Source organism: Ursus americanus, chromosome 13 (genome assembly GCF_024610735.1).
Source record: "Ursus americanus isolate L20-20 chromosome 13, mUrsAme1.1.p, whole genome shotgun sequence".
NCBI classification, from domain to species: Eukaryota; Metazoa; Chordata; class Mammalia; order Carnivora; family Ursidae; genus Ursus; species Ursus americanus.
In genome coordinates, this window is record NC_142139.1 from 69,296,067 (window position 1) to 69,315,586 (window position 19,520).

General features: G+C 47.6%; 2 long non-coding RNA genes across 4 annotated transcripts; one reads left to right on the plus strand and one right to left on the minus strand.

Annotated features, from left to right (window-relative positions):
- Positions 1 to 769: 769 nt before the first annotated feature.
- LOC123777362 (uncharacterized) lies at positions 770 to 11,207 on the minus strand. 2 transcript variants are annotated; one of them, XR_006775635.2, is made up of 4 exons: positions 11,121 to 11,207; positions 10,735 to 10,857; positions 1,752 to 1,950; positions 770 to 1,431 (listed from the first exon to the last, which is right to left on the minus strand). It is a non-coding gene; the product is annotated as an uncharacterized LOC123777362 (long non-coding RNA). The 2 variants fall into 2 exon arrangements; XR_006775634.2 differs by having other exon boundaries at positions 11,011 to 11,207.
- On the plus strand, positions 10,843 to 17,701 carry LOC123777363 (uncharacterized). 2 transcript variants are annotated; one of them, XR_006775636.2, is made up of 4 exons: positions 10,843 to 11,029; positions 12,214 to 12,284; positions 12,514 to 12,623; positions 13,233 to 17,701. It is a non-coding gene; the product is annotated as an uncharacterized LOC123777363 (long non-coding RNA). The 2 variants fall into 2 exon arrangements; XR_015726544.1 differs by having other exon boundaries at positions 15,777 to 17,701.
- The last annotated feature ends 1,819 nt before the right edge of the window (positions 17,702 to 19,520 follow it).

The window sequence follows — 19,520 nt, forward strand, 5'->3', positions numbered from 1 at the left end:
GAGAGAAAAGAAATATAAGAGAATGTGGGCTCACAGGCTTTCAGATCGGAAGGACCATTTGCGCTCACCTCACCCTGGATGTCATGCAGGATGATTTAAACAAATCAGCTCCTTGAATTTCTGTGTCCCCACTTGTAAAATGGACCTTATGTAGAATATCCCACCTCGCTCTAATTATATACAAATAACAATTTACATACAAATCAAGAGAACGTGTGTGCAGTGTCATGTAAATGGTATTTTGCTCCACAAATCTAACATCATAAGCCATTGTTACAAGACAGGGTCAGGAGGGGCAATGACTGTCACCCACCTTCAAAATGTGCCTTCCGTATTAGCATGGGCAAAACAGGCAACACCACTAAGAAAAAACTTTGCAACAAAATACATCACCAAGCCACTCATTCCCTTCCTCCAGAACCAATGCCAACACTTCCTCTTTTTTTTTATGTTCAGTTAGCCAACGTATAGTACATCATTAGTTGTTTTGTTTTTTTTTTTTTTTGACAGAGAGAGACAGCCAGCGAGAGAGGGAACACAAGCAGGGGGAGTGGGAGAGGAAGAAGCAGGCTCCCAGCAGAGGAGCCTGATGTGGGGCTCAATCCCAGTATGCTGGGATCACGCCCTGAGCCGAAGGCAGATGCTTAGCGACTGCGCCACCCAGGCGCCCCATATCATTAGTTTTTGATGTAGTGTTCAACGATTCATTAGTTGCATATAACACCCAGTGCTCAACACATGTGCTCTCCTTAATTCCCATCACCCCTTTACCCCATCCCCCCACCCCCTCGCTTCCGTAACCCTCTGTCTTCTTCAGGACACGCTGTGAGCTGCGAGCATTTGTACCCAGATGCCTTGCAGGGAAGGCAGCCTGTCAGCGGGGCCTGTCCCTCATCTCCAGATCTCCAGGTGCCTCACTGCACTCCCCCAAACTCAAACCCGGTGTCTTGTTTCTAAGGAGAACGGCTTCGAAATGACTCCTCCAGAGGCTTACTGCTCTCAGGGCACCCTGCTGTACCCTGGAAGGGAAAGGATCAGAAGCAAACAGCTTACTTTTCCCTCGGCGCCCAAGAACTCAGGGGAGGCCCACACCAGGATGCCCTCTGGGCTTTGTGGGTCACAGAAGGACGGGGAGACAGTGAGCCTCCTCCCCACTCACCTGGCCTCCACTGGGTCCATTCTTGGGTGTTAGTCCTCTTCTTAGTAACAAGTTTTCTTCTAAGGGTCAAATCTCGTGGTTTTCTCTTCTTGGCTTGGTTCTAGCTATGTCCTGGGACAGTCCTAGTCCCCAGGCCCCAGGATCCCCACCTTCTCATTAGGTGGGTCATGCTCAGCTGATCACAGGTAAGCAGGATTCTGTACTTGCGATCTCCTAGTATAGCCCACTCATTTTGCAGATCAGGAGACTGAGGCCCAGAGCGGGGAAGTGACCTGGCAGGGGCGGCAAAGAATTTGGGTGTGAATTTCTGGTCTTTGTCTTGTCTCCTTAGCCAGTCACTCAGCAACTCAGGGCAGGGGCTATGGCTTTCTGCCTTTTGAATCCCTCCAGGTGCCCAGGCCCACGGGTGGAGGGTGGAGGGTGGGGAGGTGGGGTCTCTGTAGACATGTATTGACTGGGGGGCCTGGTTGATGGAATACGGGATTGGTGGATTCGGGTTGGGGAGAAACTGTCAAGAGTGATCCAGACTGTGGAGCAGGCCCACATGGGCAAGTGCAGGGGGTGGGGGTGGGGGCTCCAGGCAGCCACTTACCGGCTAGGTGACCTTGGTCAAGTTTCTTGACTTCTCTGAGTCTCCATTTGTTCAGCTGTAAGATGGGGGTGGCGATACCTACTCCACATGGTTTGAAGATTTACGAAGATTTACTAAGCCTGATAGGCTCAGTAGACACTGGCTTATTTTTGTCAGTTCCCGTTATCGTGTAATTACCACAGGAGCAAGTGCAGGGTCCCTAGGGGAGGTGGAGAAACAGAGAAATGTCATGAGAGCTGTGGGAAAGCACAAGGCAGGCAGTCCCTTGCCTCTGCTCCTGAGGCGGGAAGCATAGCGGGCTAAAGGAGCTGCTGCCGAGTTTCCTGGAGGTGAGGGCAGTGGCGGCGGGAAATGAAGCTACCCTCCTTCCTGGTGCACAGAGGGCCTGCGGCTCCCGTAAGCAGCCCGGGGAGCCGCACCCGTCACCACCATGGGTGGGGCCGCCCCTCCCTGTTTGTGCTCCCAGCCTCAGCGGCAGGGGACCCTTTGAGACAATTCTTTTTTTTTTTTTAAAGATTTTATTTATTTATTTGACAGAGATAGAGACAGCCAGCGAGAGAGGGAACACAAGCAGGGGGAGTGGGAGAGGAAGAAGCAGGCTCATAGCGGAGGAGCCTGATGTAGGGCTCGATCCCATAACGCCGGGATCACACCCTGAGCCGAAGGCAGACGCTTAACCACTGTGCCACCCAGGCGCTCCTGAGACAATTCTGAGGCAGCGCTCAGTGTTGCTGGTGACCTGGCTTCACCTGGGAACAGAGGGGCATAACGCAGGGCAGGGCCCAGCCTTGATGGGACTTCTCCTCCCGGACGTGGATGCCCCCCTGGCAGCGGGCTCCTCCCGCAGGCCAGTGTGGGGCGCCCGGCCACCTCCAGCAAAGGGCTCGGGACAATATGGGGCACGTGGCTGTTTGGCGGGCCTGGAGATGAGACGGGCCACACTCAGCTGGGTTGGCCACTCAGCCACATGGAAGCTGAGAGGATGCAGACACAGAAGTCCCCTGTCACCCTGGAAGAAATGGTGGCAGAGAGACAGATGGCCTGCTAAGGAACTGAGGAAATCTCACCTCAGGGGGGCAAAACATAGGTACCGAGGCGTAGGCTGGCTCATTTCACGCAGCACGGCCCTGGCCGACAGGTGGGGTTTGGCGTGCTTGGGGTTCTTCCAAGTCCTCAGGTGCAGCCCTCCCCCAGGTGTCACAGTGTGATCATGTCCTCAGTGAACCTCTGCTTGTCACTGCAAAAGTGTTAGCTGATAATTCAGCACTGAGATTATTACCAAACCAGAGGGATCTGCCATCGTAATGGGGGCAGAGTAAAGAGGGAACCCAGTAAGACTAAGGAGATTGGCTCTGGAATCCAGAAGACTTGGGTTTGAGTTCCAGCTGTACCACTGCCTTGTACAAGCTCTGCTTCCTTGCTGGGACTCAGTTTTCTCATCTGTGAAATGGTAATAACAATCTTTCTTATCCCCGATAGTCGTGGTGAGGCTCCAACGCGATATTTGTCTGTAAAGGTACTTGGTAAACTGTAAATGCTCTTACTTCTAGTAGAGTGTGATTGCCAACGGTCCCTCCCACAGTTTGTTTCAAGGAGTTTCAAAGTTGGGAAGGGACTTCTCAGCTGTACCTCAGATGATAGAGCTTGGGACAGCCCCACACCCACCATGCTGCTTTTGGAGAGTAGGCGCGCCCTCCAGTCTCCAGCCAGAGCAGCCCTTCTCAACTGAACACCTGTACGCTTGGTTGAAACCTGATATCCTCCAACCTGATGGAAATGAAGCTTTTCCACTGAGTCAGAGCAGACCTGCTAAATATGGCCCCTTTAAGAAGGCAGGGAGGTGACCCCTCTGATGGTTGGGTCCTGTGCTGACCACCCGGCTGCTGAGTCACTCCAAGGGTTTGAAGGGCTTTTTGCACCTGGGTGACCCTGAGCCTTTGGAATTCCCTGAATGTGGGAGCAAAATAAGATAAAGACTCCAGTAGTTCTCGAGGCTGCTGTGTTGGCATGGCGGTGAGAGTGGCTGAAGGGGAAATATGTGTGTGTGTGTGTGTGTGCGCGCGCTCGAGAGAGGGCAGGCGAGCAAAGGGAGGGGAGGACAAGGCTCATTCCGTCCTCCACTCAAAAATGCTGTTGGAGAGTTGATTGTATGTAGGTTCTGTGGTGGGCAAGGAAGAGAGGGAGGGAACTTGAGAGGGGAAAAGGAAAATGAGTGCAAAACGAGGCTGTTTGCTAGAATATTCTGAGCTGTACATTCCCGGGCAGGTGGGCAGGCAGGAGAGCCTTCCCCCAGAGAGCACCTGTCAGGGGCTGTGTGGGAAACCGCTCCTGGGGGGTCATCTTACCCTCCTGCATTTCCTTAACCACCGACATACATACGTTCAAAGCAATTAAAAGGGCTCTTGCCTGAAAAGCGGCCGCAGCCCATTCCGGTGCCTGACCCTTCATAGTTGCTTAGCAAACAGCGATGGAAAGCCAGGGTGGTTCCAGGCCTCAGTTCTCCAAAGGAAGCTGGGTCTGGGCCTGAGCAAGTTTTAGAATCTTGAAGCTCGGCGCAGAGGCCTGGGACCAGCTCTCAGGGGGAACCACTCCTGGAGATTCAGGAGCACACTTTGCACGTGGCCTCTGCACTAAGGGGGCATACGGCACAATCCACTTGGGGAACTTAACAGCAGAACGTCCTCTGAGACCTGGCATGCATCGGGCCTTGCTTCGCCCGTTCTCAGACCCCTACCAGGAGCCCAGGGGAACTCACTCTAGCCAACTGAGGCTTATTGACTCTACATCCGGTCTACGGACAATGCACTGAGTGCTGGAGACACGCTAGGAATGCGATTCGTTCCCTGCCCTCCGGCAGCTCCCAACTCGTATCTATTTTACAGAGGAAGAAACCGAAACTATATGTGATAGCATGAACACGTCCACGTGTTCTTTCTCTCATTCATTTGTTCAGAAAACTTCTTGCGTTCACATGAGGTGTCAGGCCCTGTGCTAGGTGCTGCGGCTGATACAGAGAAAAGTCAGGCACATTCTGCCCCACGACGGACACCTAAGACGGTGACAAAAAAACGGACACTCTGGAGTTTACATTTTGGTTGTCCACTGCAGCCTTGTGACTTACCTGTATCGCTTCAGTTTGGTCATATAAATGCCATTCAGAGGGGTAATGGGAGAATGCCATGGGGTGTGTGGGGGGGTACACGCAAAGGCCACTGAAATTGCTGCCTCGGATCTCAGGGAGCTGGGGGGAGAAGGATGACTGGAGGGTGATGTGGGAAAAGACAGCCCTAGCCAGTGATGGGGTCATACCTGTAGGAGGAGGGGGAGACAGGACCGCCTAGAGCCAAGGCTGGGGATGCAACCTGCATCATGATGGTCCAGCGCGGACCAGGGATAGTCGATTAGATCCGCCGCTTACTAGCTGTGGGATCTCGAGGAAATGGCCTAATCTCTCTAAATCTCAGCTTCCTGATCTGTAAAACGAGGGCGAGTCTGCATATCTCTCAAGGGTGCACAGACTTCACTGTGAGGATTCATTAAAATATCACTGGCATATTCTAGGAACTCAGTAAGCTATTCGTCAGCATCAGCATCGATATCCAAAGTGTCCCATGCGGAAGGAGTTAGGAGAAGGTACAATGAGTGAACAAGGGGCTTTTTCTGAGTGGATAGAAGGCGCCCTCCCTATCTCTCTGGGGGTTTCAAGCACCTGTGGGGGAGACCTACATTGCGGACCAGACCTTGGGGGCCCAGGCTGTGTGGGGCTGGGACAGAGAAGGCTGTATCTGACAGTGAGTGAGTGACTGGGGCCCCGGAGCCCCCAGTCTGGGGTGCGGCGCTGGGGCCCTTGAATATTCAAGGACAGCAGTTATCAGTCCTGTCTCCCCACAACCCCACAAGGAGGCTCCTCAGAGAGAGATAAGCTCAACCCACCAGTCTCCCTCCCAGAAAGCAGGTACTTTTTAGTTTTAAATGTACATTTCTTTTCTATTTGCACAAACGCTCGTATTTGGAAAGTGTAGAAAAGTAGAAGTAACATTTCACAATGATCCTGAGCCTCGCCACCCAAAACAATCACTCTTCTATAGTCCAGATTATTTTTAGTGCTTTACTTTTTGCCTTTTTAAAAAAACAATAGAGTTGCAATCAGAATATAATTCTATTCTACTTTCTCACTTCGTAAGCTTTTGTTGTTATAGACTTTACATACACAATTTCAAAAGTCTGCCTTTGTTTTAAGTAGATGATGTGTTTTTATCTTATCACTCCTGCATTGCTAGACTATTTCCAATGTTATACTTTTATAAATAACATCACATTCCCATCTTTGTAGGCCGCATATTCTGTAACTTGAATTATTTCTTTAGATTAAGTCCTCAAAATAACATTCATATAGTTCAAGGGCATAAACATTTATAAAGCTTTTCATGTTATAGGTATCTCCAAAAGTTTCCCAGGTTTTTAAAACTAGTATATGTAATATATACTCGTGTAAAGACGTCAAAACACAGAGCTAAATAAAATTAATGGAAAAAATTATAAATAATCCTACCATCCCAAAATAACCACTTTTGACAATTTCATCTACTTCCTTCCATATTGCTCAGGGATCATTTTTTAAATAAAATCATTATTTTCATTTATTTCTCCACATCATTAAGAATCTGTCTACCACATGAATTTTAATTACTGTGAAATAGCTCTTTATGTATGTATATCGTAATTTATATCCTATTGGTGGTTAATAGGGTTTCCTCCCAATGTCTAACTACTATAAATAACACTCAAGGGGATGACAAAAGACCACTACGTTCATGAGAAGGCCCCTACCTGGTGGGAGTCACAGAATTACAATCTCAAGCACTCGTGTACTTCAAGAGAGCCACTCATCCAGCGCCCTGCAACTAAATTCAAAACCACGATACCCTCGTTTTACAGACGGAAGATACTGCACACAGAGCACTGGAGTGGCCTGTGCGGGTTCATAGATCTAGTAAGTACCGAGATGAGAACTGAAACCTAATCTGTTGGGTCCTTCTATACATGAATCAATTTGATTATTTTCATTATTCTGAAACATTCTTTTTTGAGCAATTTGAGAGCAAGGTGTGCATAAGATGAGAATGTGCTAAGGGAAGTCTAAAGAGGATTGACTTCTATTCACATCAGCCTGAGGGAAGGTCTCTACCAGTGTGTCACAGATCTCTATCCTTGACTTTATCCTGTTCAGCACTTTTTTAAAGATTTTATTTATTTATTTGAGAGAGAGAGAGCATAAGTGGGTGGAGGGGCAGAGGGAGAGGGAGAAGCAGATTCCCCGCTAAGCAGGGAGCTGCTCAGGGACTCCGGGATCATGACCAGACACTCAACCGACTGAGCCACTCACGTCCCCTATCCCGTTCAGCGTTTTAATGAAAATGGAGAAAGCAGGCTTATCCAAATTTCAGGTAACCTGTAACTAAGGTGCTGAGTGACAAAAGCAAGATTCCAAACTCAGTGGACCTGAAGGATGGACCCAAACTCTTCTACGAAGAAGAAGTATAAAGATTTCTTTTCTATATAAAAAGGGGAGGGGGAATAGGAGAAGAGGAGAGGAGTAGGAGAAGAGGAGAAGAGGAAACTACACAGAGAAAGGAGGAAAACTGACTTAATAGCATGTCTATTAAAAATGTTTGAAAATGCATATAACTCCCCCTGCTTAGTGCTGGCCAACATGGGAGCCACCATGTTGCACAACTCCAGGGGGCCCCATTTACATGTACTTCAGTGAGGCAGCCTTAGATGTGGTTGCCAAAAATAGCAGTGGATTCAGGCTGTCTTAACAGAACTATAGGATCCTTAAAGAAATTTTCGTGATACTTGTTAAAGACTATATGGTCAGACTTTATTCAGCGAGGACATCTACAATGGAGTTTTGTAGTAAGGGAGAGAGCTTGGGCTCAACTCCAAATACAACAAGGACAAGTGAAGATTTATAGCCCAGGAGCAGAGGCAGTGGATGGAAAGTTGCTAAGATGAAACATGAGGGGTAGAGGGGATTCCGGCTAAACCAACTTGACAGGATTTTTGCCGAAGGCAGGCCAGACTGGTGAGATATTGGGGAAGGGAGGGGTAAGAGGGTAAGGAATTTGCCCAGAAATCAAGGGTGGGAGTTTTGGCTCAATTGACCCAGAATTTTTGCTAAAACTTGACTAAGCAGAGACAAACACAGGAGCCCAAGAGTCAGGGCCTCGTTGAGAAGGGAGTTCAGAGTTGATGATAAAAGGCCTGAGAAACATGTCATGCTTATCTTTCAAAAGACACTGAGTACCTACTATGTGCCAGTTGAACAGTACAGACAACGAACTAAATTCCTGTCCCAAAGAATTTTACATTCTGGTGTGAATATAAGGAGATACTAAAAATAAGCTAGTATGTGAAAACAATAAGCAAGATAATTATAGTATGATAAATACTATGAAAGAAATAAAGGAGGGAAAATGGTGGAGTTGGATATCATCTCTAGAGCAATGAGTGAGGCAGAGGACAATGGAGTTTGGGGTGTCAGAGAGAGAGGAATCTCAGAAAATGGGGGAGGGGCTAATTGTGTTGAGTGCTGCTGGGAGCACACAAGAGCAGAACAGAGAAGTAGCCACAGAATTTGGCAACATGGAAGTCATTTGTGGCCATAATCCCAGAGCAGCTTTGGCTGGGATATTGAGAATGGAAGCCCAGTTGGAGTGGCTTGAAGACAGAATGGAAAGTGAGAAAGTAGAAACAACCTTTTCTAGATGTTTTGCTGTGATGGGGAGCAGAGAATGGGATGCACCCAGTGGAGGTTGTAGAGTCAAGGAAGGATGTACTTGAAAAGATGGAAGGTATGAGGACAAATGGGAAGGATCCAGAGAAGGGTAAGTGACGGTCAGGAGAGTAGAAGGAGAGGCATGTCATCTTTGAGCTGGCAAGCGGAGATGGGTCCAGAGCACAGAGGGTGGAGTCCACTGCCAGTAGGTTTGCAGGCTTGGCAGTAGGAAGATGTTACACGCTTCCATTTTCTGAATGAAGAATGAGCCTAAAGTTGGGTGGAGCAGAATGGAGGTATGAGAAGGGAAAGTTGTAAAATAAGTGCCTTGCAACTGACGGGGGAGGCACAGCAGGACTGCTGCGCGGAGCAGAGTGCCCATGTGAGGTTCCTGCAAGCCTCGGATATTGACTCTAGCTAAGTTAAGCAACAAATCTGTTGGAGGAATGGAGAGAGTTCACGTGGTCCTAGGAAAAGCCAAAGGACCAGATTACCAGGGACTCCATAGCAAAAACTCATAGACAGCAGCTGTTGGGATGAGTGGGTTCCATCCCCCCCACATTCAGATTCCAAGGAGAGAGCATCTGATTGGCCAGATTGAGGCAATGGACAATGATTCTATTGTAAGACTCACCAAGCAATTCTATTGCTCAGTGGGAGGGGGATACTTCATCCAGCAAAACTGTGGTGTTATTACCTGAAGAAGATGGAAAGGATTCTGGACAGACAAAATCAGATGACTACTATGTAGTCATGAATTAAAGGATAACTAGTTAGTAGGATTGTGTGTTTTCTCCAGCAATACTTTTCTCTGGGGCAAGCTCAAAGAAAGTGTGTCATTGGGATTGAACTAAGTAAGCTTTCTGGAAAAAGGAGCTTATTATAGTAATTAGCACTTACACAATCTTGGGAGGAGCTGGGGAAGTAAAAGTCCAAATTTGGAGCTGAGAGCTGAAGAATCAGAGAAAAGCCATGAACCAGCCCTAGCACTGGGGAATGAGTGGGCATCTGTAGGAATTCTGGAAGCTAGCCACATCTAGCTACTGCAGTAAGACCACAAAGGAGGCTGGTGTAGAAGTCCAAGGATGATTGTTGGTTCTCCACTGCTACTGTGTCTGTGAGTTCACACCGAAGTGTCTAGAGTGGGCCACCTGGTGTCACCTGATCAGCTATGCCAGCAGGTGGGAAAGGAGACCCAGACAGGGGAAGAGTCAGTACCACCTGGAACTTCTGGCACTTCTGTGTCTGCCTCTCACCAACAACAACTTTCAGGGCATGATGGCTGCTATTGCACTTTGCCTCCCAAATCTTGCACAACCTCACTTTTGACCAACTCTAACCCTGAGCCATTCAGCAAAAAGGATTCTGCCAGTGTAAATAAGTCATTAAAAAATACAACATGGTGAGTGTAATAGAAGAAAAGACAGCCAAGGAATTTAGGATTTTTTCGGGGGAGTGATTACAGTGATGGACCGTAGGATCCAGAATATGGGGGTGAATTTGTAGTCTTAAGGTCAAAGAATTTTGTACAGAGGTCTGCTGGTTAGGTGAGCTGTAAGGATAAAAGATGATAGGAAGTGGGATATGAATTTGAGATTTTTAGATGTGTTGTGGTTACGGTGATAAGGAGGTCTAGGGTGGCCCCAGTGATGAAGGCCCACGTGTTGGAAGAATCATTCGTGTGGCTGTTGAAGTTGCTGAGAATGACAGGGAGAGGGCCGGGGGGGAGGTCAATGAGACAAGAGCTGAAGTCATCAGTGAGCAGTAAGGACAGGTGGACACCGAGCTCAAGCGAAGCTGGAGAGTTTGGAGTAGAAGGAAAAGAAGTGGTTTTTAAATGGCGGTAGAGAGCAAGACGAGCTCCTACCCACGTCCTGGCCCTGAGGGGTACACGTGAGGGGAAGGGAAATCAATCCGTCCTCCGAGAGTGCTGCAGGGAGCCAGTGTCCTGAAGGGGCGCCAGATTTCACTTAATGAAAGGGGGTGGGCGGGGCATTCAGGGAAGAGGTGAGAATATACCGGGGAATGTGGCAAGCTCTCAACATGTCTTCCAAGAGGGCGCAGTGAAATGTGCCCCCAGAGAAGAGAGCTGGGAGGGTGAGTCAGGTTAGGAATTATTTTAGGAGTTTTCAGTTTCAAATGTCAGAGATCCAACTCAAACTTAATTAAGCAAAAGAAAAGAGAAGTTATTTGCTCGCATACCTGAAGTCCAGCGGGACTGCTGGCTTTAGTCTCAGATGCATCAGGGACCCAAACAAGTGCTCAGGGGGCTTCCTCTGCGTTGGCTACATTCTCAGGCAGCTTCTCCCCACAGAGTAGTGGATGCTGTCCAACAGATAAACATGGTCTTCAGCCACTGCCTCTTCCCTTATCACACCAGTGAAATCCCAACCCCAACCATCCACTGTGGTTAGTGGGGAGGCATCTCTGATCGGCCAGGCCTGCATCCCGGGCCCGCTTATGGTGGACAGCACTCACCAGAACCACATGTTGGCAAGTAAGGAAATGGTTTTTCAAAGGAAAACTAATGCTGTCATCAAGAGAAGGAGGGCCGGTACTGGACAGGAATGTCCATGTCAGGTACATACAGACCAGGATTGTGATGAGAGCTAGGGTGGTCCTGAGTCACTGCAAATGCCTCTGGTGGCCACTGAGGAAAACGGATGCGACGCAAGATGGGGTTGGCACTGATAACTTCTTAGGGGAAGAGGGCAATCTTTATAGTAGTCTTAGAGGACCAGAGTGGGGCCTTGTCCTTAGCGCCATCTAGCGGTGCGCCATGGCATAGCCGGGAAGCTAAGGCGCAAGATGGCCTTCCGGCGATTGTTCGCTCGCTCTGCTCCAGATAGTTTGTGGTCTAAGAGAGGCAAGAGTCCTTTGAAAAAGTCTGAAAGCAGCGGGAACGTTAGGGGAGAAAAAGTTGAGAGAGATGTGATTGACAGGAGCTCTTCTCAATCTGAAGAACTGACTTCGGGAAGAGGGAGGAAACTTAATTTAAGGGTCTCCAGAGGGGCGCCTGGGTGGCACAGCGGTTAAGCGTCTGCCTTCGGCTCAGGGCGTGATCCCGGCGTTCTGGGATCGAGCCCCACATCAGGCTCCTCCGCTATGAGCCTGCTTCTTCCTCTCCCACTTCCCCTGCTTGTGTTCCCTCTCTCGCTGGCTGTCTCTATCTCTGTCGAATAAATAAATAAAACCTTTAAAAAAAAAAAAAAAAGGGTCTCCAGAGCAGAATCAGCACCAATGTGATCAAGGGAGGGACAAGTTTCCATCTCGTAATTACAATTCGAACTGTTTGACAAGAGGGGGGCTTTCTTCTGAGGTGGTGAGCTCCCTGTCCCTAAACGTACTTAAGCAGTGATTTGAATGCCCCTAGTCAGAGATATTATGTAAAGGCTTCTATTTTGGGTATGAGATCAAACCAGAACACTTTTAAAGTAGCTTCCAGATTTTTTTTTAAAAGATTTTATTTATTTATTTGACACAGAGAGAGACAGCCAGCGAGAGAGGGAACACAAGCAGGGGGAGTGGGAGAGGAAAAGTAGCTTCCAGATTTAAACTCTGTGACTTTATTCACACAAAGAAAGAGGGAAAAAAATCATCAGCCAAACGGTGCATTGGCTTAATGTTACCTTCAATATCGTCTCACTTCCCTTTTTTTTAATTCCTTTTTTCTGTCTCCAGGCACCTCCATCCCATCCCCAGAAGCTTCCTGCTCTCATGCTGTCTACTGGATTCCCACCCAAGTTGGCCCTGTAAGCACAGTGTCCCTGCTGCAAAATTAGTCTTCTTGTTTCTCATCAAAATGTCCAGCCTACTACCAACAGTAGAGATGTAAACTAGCACTGTGAATGTCGGAATTTGAAAAGCTGAGCCCTGTTGGAGGAACTATAAACTGAATTATAAAGTCTGTACCATGCATTTTTAATCATTTTTAATTTATTGGCTTCTGCGCTCACTCTTTTTTTTTTTTTTTTTTTAAAGCAGGCTCCATGCCTAGTGAGGAATCCAGCACGAGGCTTGAACTCCGGACCCTGAGATCAAGACCTGAGCTGAATTCAAGAGTCAGCTGCTTCACCCACTGAGCCCCCCAGGTGCCCCTGTGCTTACTCTTAAATGTGCCTTGATTAATCTTGTCTCGTATAATCAGTCTGTTAGAAACTTCAGGTAGGAGATACGATCTGCTGAGTCCTCTACAAAACTTGGTATTTCAGTAATAGATTAGTCTAGTAAGGTGAGTGAGTTCTATTCCTGAACTAGTTTGTTCATTTGTTCAAAGCACATGTGGAGGAGCGCCTACACGCCAGGCCCCAGGACCGCTGCGAGCGGACGCAGGTGCATGGGACAGAGCTCCTGCTCCATCTGGGGAAGAAGTGAGACAGAAAAGCGCCTGCCAAGTGCCGGGCACTGTGCTGAACACCTTGCGTCATTCTTCATTTTACTCTTTGCCAACCCCATCAGGCAGGGATGATTCATTTTAGAGGAAAACTGAGGCCCAGAAAGGACTGCCCAGAAGATGAGAGCCAAAGCTCAAACCCAAGTCAGTCTGGCTCCGTGTTGCCTATAAACAAATAAGCAAGACACAATTACAAAACAAATCGGTTTTCACACTTTTTTTCTGGAGCCCCAGGAATGAAAGGATCTTTTATTTATTTATTTATTTATTTATTTATTTATTTATTTATTTATTTATTTATTTTAAGCCTATGATTGGATCCAGAGAATGAAGCAAAAACTGCCTCGTTTGGTCCTGGTGGATACCAAAATGGAATTCAGCAAAACCAGGGACAGGAGTGGCTGTGTCTTACCAAGTAGAACTTGGTGAGCAACCCTGTCTGTCCTGTAATGGGCTCTGCTCCACGGAGGGCACGGGCCTCAGACCACATGTTTCTGACCGCCTTGCTGCGCTGTGGGGGGAGAGCAGCAGATGGGGTGCCATCTAGTGGTGAGTCTGAAGTCTCGTTGCCGGGCTTGAGAAAGGATCTGGTGCCAACATGCCTTCAGGACAGGCGAGGAGCTAAGACTCGGTCAGCTGTACCGGCTGAGCCCTGAACCCCAGGCCCAGAGCCCATCATAGCATCCCCAGAGAAGTTCATTGGCTGCTCATGTTGCCATCAGATCTATAACCCTGAACTCAGTGGCCTCTCTCAGCCCACACCTTGACCTTCCAGGCTTTCCAGAAAGAAATCTGAATGCCCTTCTATACTCTCCTTTGTACTTCCATTCATGTTAGTGACAAATGAAAAAAACAGGACTCAGTTAATCTCATCTTGCAGCTCCAAACACACACACACACACACACACACACACACACGCTCGCACACCCGGGGTCATTCATCAGAGAGCCTCTCCAGGGGGCCATTTCCTAAACGTGAGATCCAGGTGGAAAAAATTCAGGAGCACGAGAAGGCCAAGGCATGAAGACCACCAAGGAAGAAAATGCTGTTCTTGCAAAAGGAGCCACCATAAACCAGAACCTAGCAAACAGGAGCCTCCTCAGCTCTCTCTCAAGGCTCCGGCTCCCTTCAGGTCCTCCCTCCAATTCTCCTGTCCTCTCTCTTTGCCTGGTGTGCCATGTTTCAGCTCCGGCCCCACCTTCCACGGGGCGGGCAGTAGTGCAGAGCCTGGACCTGGACAGGAGGGGAGACTGGCAGCTTCAATGGTCCAGAGCCGCGGGTTTGGAGAATCTACCTGGCGTCTGGAGGATTTTCTTGAATACAGCGGGGTGAGGAAGAGTTCTCCCTGCTCATGCTGACTTCGTACCTGATTCACCCAATTAATCATTCACGAATAATGTGATATATTCCGTGAATGCATGTATTTTAATTTAAAAATGTATTTCCATTTGAGGTCTTCTCAGTAGGCAGATTAACCCTCCCTCCAAAAATGTTCACATCTTTATTCCCAGGACATACGAATACATTACTTTGCATGTTGAATGAGACATTGCATATGTAATTAAGGTTAAGGACCTTGAGATGGGGAGATTATCTTGGATGATTGAGGTGGGCCCAATCTAATCACATCAGCCCTTTAAAAGCAGAAACCCTTTCTAGACGATGGTCAGAGAGAGAGAGAGAACAATAGGAGATAAGTCTGAGAGATTTGACACACGGGATTTGAAGGCAGAGAAAGTGGGCCATGTATGAACCAAAGATTGTGGGCAGCCTCTAGAACCTGGAAGGAATGCAGCCCTGTGGACGTCTTGCTCTTAGCCCAGCGAGGCCATGCCAGACTTCTGCAGAGCTGGGAGATAATTTGCATTGTCGTCCTTTGTGGCCACTTGTTAGAGGAGCCCTGCAAGCTAACGCAGGTCTCCTCCGGACTGGAGATCTCAGAGGCTCATTCGGCATCAAAGCAAGAATCGCCCGAAGCTATGCTTTGTCTCTCGGAGCCTTTGCTCTGATAGGGGCCAGGTTTGGGGATTTTATTTCAGGACCCGAGGGAAAGGCACCGTTTCTGTTCATAATCTGTTTTGTTATTCAGAAACCAAAACATTATTCAGCCCCACCTAGTGGGCCTCCAATAAATGTCTTCAGACTCTTCAAAGAGCTCTGAATTAGGGGGCTCTTGGGGATAGCTTCTGTGCCCCTCATCATCGACCTGGACACACTCCAGAAGTAGATATGTGAATATACACCGGAGAGCAGGCGTGAATGGATTGTCTCTACCAGAAAGCGCTGGCTCCCTAAGAAATCTTTATTGAATCATAAAGTTGTCCAAAGTTCCTAAACACACAGTAATTCCATTCTTGGGAATTTTTTGTTTGAAACAGATACCAAAAAAGCTAAATAAGATGTGCATTAAAAATTTCACGATAAGATTATCTATAAGAGTAAAAGCAACGACAACAGAGGAAACCTCAAAATTCCGACATAAGGAAACCTTTAATAAATTCCTAGCCCATGCTATTGTGGAAGCATTAAAGACTGCAATTAGTCATGCTATGGAGACAAAGGGGAATGTTCTTATGATGCTAAATGGAAGCAGCATATTATAAAATAGTATTCATTCCATAACCCCTTATTGACCACACGCAATACACCAGGAATTGTACCAAGTGCCAAGCAATTAGGTGGAAGCAAAGTAGATACTACTCACGGCCTTTGTGGACTGAGGTATGCCATGATCGCAGAAATGTACCATGATCGATACACGTGGAAGGAGACGTGTCAAAAAAATGAAGCAAGGTGTTATGTTAGGGCATGGTAAATATTCTCCTTAACCTTCTCAAATTATCTTTCCAGTTAAAATCATTATATTAAAGGAGAGGAGAGGAAGAAACGTAAACCACTGGACCTAAGTCCCGATACGGAGCAGGAGTGGCAGCAGGCTCCTCGCAGAGGAAGCGGGGTTGGATCCACCATTTAAAAATACAACAAATGGGGGCACCTGGGTGGCTCAGTTGTTAAGCGTCTGCCTTGGGCTCAGGGTGTGATCCCAGCGTTCTGGGATCGAGCCCCACGTCGGGCTCCTCCTCTATGAGCCTGCTTCTTCCTCTCCCACTCCCCCTGCTTGTGTTCCCGCTCTCGCTGGCTGTCTCGCTCTCTCTCTGTCAAATAAATAAATAAAATCTTTAAAAAAAAAATACAACAAATGGGGATGCCTGGGTGGCTCAGTGGGTTAAGCATCTGCCTTTGGCTCAGGTCATGATCCCAGGGTCCTGGGATCAAGCCCCGCATCGGGCTCCCTGCTCAGTGGGGAGCCTGCTTTTCCCTCTCCCTTTGCCCCTCCCCCTGCTCATGCTTGCTCACTCTCAAATAAATAAAGAAATCTTAAAAAAAAAAAAAAAAAACCCACAGCAAACAGCAACCTGGCAGGTCAGGAGGCCAGGCTCTTTCCTGCCAGGGGAGCGGGAATCCAGCTGTACGCACAGGTCCTTCCCATGGGGTCAGCTCTGGGAGGCTGCACCTGAGCCTGACCTGAGCCTGAACTGAACCTGACACCCTCAGTTCTGTGTTTGGGAAACTTCCACTACACTAGGCACGGCCCTGAGGGACACCACCTGTCTCTGCCCGTCTCCTCAGAGGCTGACATGTTAACTGTGAAAGCAGATGCTGCATTCATTACCCATCGCTTGTACGCTACTGTCTGTATCTGGCAGGCCACCTACACTGGGCCTGCCTCAGTTTCCCGGGGTGACCAAGGAAAGTCAGGGCTTGTTCATTTCTAAAGTGCCTTCTAAAGGCTGCAGCTGTGGGAGCTGTGCTGGGCTCTAGGCCAAGCGAAATGTATCCTAAGCAGGCACAGCCCTGACCATGAGCTTATAATCTGATGACACTTTTCTGATGGTGCAGGTCAGAAGACCACTTAGATGACTGAACCAGTGCAGAGCTCAGAACAAAAGTGAGAGAGAGAGAACTTGTTAGCGATGAACGTTAATTGCACAATGTGGATGTGTAGGGTAGGGTGTGGTTAGGAAAGGCGTTCACAGAGGTCTCAGCTTCTCTTTTGACTTGCCTTCTCCTATCAAGCCCGAAGTTGCTTTTAAGTAAAATGAAAATGACAAGTGTCGGCGAGGATGTGGAGAAAAATGGGACGCTTGTGCACTGTTGGTGGGAATGCAAACGTGCAGCCCTTACGGAACACAGTAGGGAGGTCCTCAAAAAAATTAACAGTAGACTTGCCATGTGATCCAGCAATCCAACTTCTGAGTATATATCCAAAAGAACAGAAAGCAGAGTCTCAAAGCAGTATCCGTACACTTGTGTTCGTAGCAGCATTATCCACCATGGCTAAAATGTGGTAGCATCCCAAGTGCCCCTCAATGGATGCGTGGATAGAGAAAATGTGGCCCATCCACACAAGGGGTATTACTCAGCCTGAAAAAGGAAGGACTTTCTGACACAGGCTACAACATGGATGAACTCTGAGGACATTACGCTAAGTGAAATAAACCAGTCGCAAACGAAAAACACCATAGGATTCCACTTATATGAGGTATTTAGTGTCGTCAGATCCACAGAAACAGGAAGTAGAGCGGTGGTTGCCAGGGGTTGGGGGAGGTGGGACTAGGGAGTTGTTATTTAATGGGTATAGAGTTTCAGTGTTGCAAGACAAAAATATTCTGGAGATTGGTTACACAACAACGTGAAGATATTTAACACTACTGAACGGTACACTGAAAAATGATTAAGATGGTAAATCTTACGTTGTATGTATTTTACCACAATAAAAAAAGAAAAAAGAGATCTTTCCTCTTCCTCGCCGTAATTGTTCCCTTTGTGTCCTCCATCCTATTTCATGCTACTTTTTTAAAGAGACTAATCCTTCTGTTTTCGCCCTTCCAGAATGGACACAAACATCTGTAGGACGGGCAGTAAGAGTACATGCATCTATTCAGAGATGCGGGAGATTACAAATCCAGATAACATACAAGTAAAGAGCGTGTTTGATCATCCTAACTTGAAAAATGTATCTTTATAACTACAAAATGGGAAAGTGTGTAAAGCTGTGGTTTCTAAAAGACTCTAAAAAAATAAGGCATGGATCTGAAACAGGGATGAATTTGGAGACCAGGCAAAGGTAGGATCATTGCAGCAGGAGTTGCGTGAAATCTCTTTCTGTCGTGGAAGGCAAGGTAGCTAGAGCCTTAGTTTTACAGGGCATGGGAGGAACACATCATGGACACACAAAATGTATTTGTTGAATTGAACTCATATTTGCTCCAGGCTAGGAATACACAGAGGAATAAGATATTAGCAAAGACCAACAGCAGTTATACCAAATGTTGGTGCTGAGCCATAAAGGAGAGAGAGTTTCTTGCCTGGGAGGTTAAGAACAACTTGACAATAACACAGCAGCAGAGGGGCAAGCTGAAGGATGAATAGATTTTTTTTCATAGGCAATCAAGAAAGAAGAAATTATTCCAGTCGTAGGAAATATGTGTAAAGACAGAGAGGCATGGAAATAAGGAACACTCTGGGAGCAAGCAACCAGTTAAGGATGTCAGAACCAGGGGATATGTAGAGACGTGTTAGCACTTGGCCTTAAAAGCTGGAGGGGACTCAGTCATGACCTTGGGGTGTCGTGCTCAGGAGGTAGCATGAGGCCAACCTGCCAATAACATCTAATCACCGACTGATTCCCAGAGATGATTCCCTACGAGTTACAACTCTACCCACAGCGTGATAAGGAATGAATGAAGGATGCGGAGGACAGTGGTATGTTAGCTGGAGTGAGGAAGGAACACAGAAGTGGTGGGATTCAGGGGGCCCAATAAATAACCCACTGCCTCCTGCCCAAGTCTGAACGGTTTGTGAAATGGAACAAAAACCACATGAAAACCACAATCTCATCCTTTCTGCAGATGGAGAAGGCGGCTTACGTTGATCAGAGTAGCGTGATGTTTCTGCCAATCACGGTGGTCAGGGGACGAAATTACTCTGCTTAATCAGGCCAGGGTCATGTGGTCTGACCCAAATGGACCCAGTGTGAGACGGGTGTATTCTTTCAGAAATGTGAGGTACCGTTCCCAAAAACAGAAGGTGGGTCCTGAGCAGCAACCATGTCCACTCACTCCCTACTTGTGTGTGTGTGTGTGTGTGTGTGTGTGTGTGTGTAATGACCCATATCCCACATGATCCCTTTATGTACAGTTGATCGTGCTGCTGTGAAGAGAAAAAGTTGAAGGAAACTCTGAATTGTGATGTTGCTTTAACTAAGTAACTTGCTCTTTCTGGAGCTCAAGTGCTTTCTCTCCACAACAAAACACCATAAAATAAGAATTTTCTTGGCCGGTTCCCTGCCTTAGGAATGCTGAGCTTATAAATGAGGTCATGTGTGTCAAGTGCTATGATCTCCTTGAAGACAAATTCTGTACAAGGATATAGGATTATTAGCCAAGTTGCTCCAAAACTTGTCTGTGCGTGAATTATTAGAAGGCAAACATGACTAGGGGAGAACAATATGACTCAGCATTTCCAGGGGCCCCTTGGTTCCTTCGTTTCTGTGACACCCAACACCTCACAGTTACCTCCCCTGAACATCCA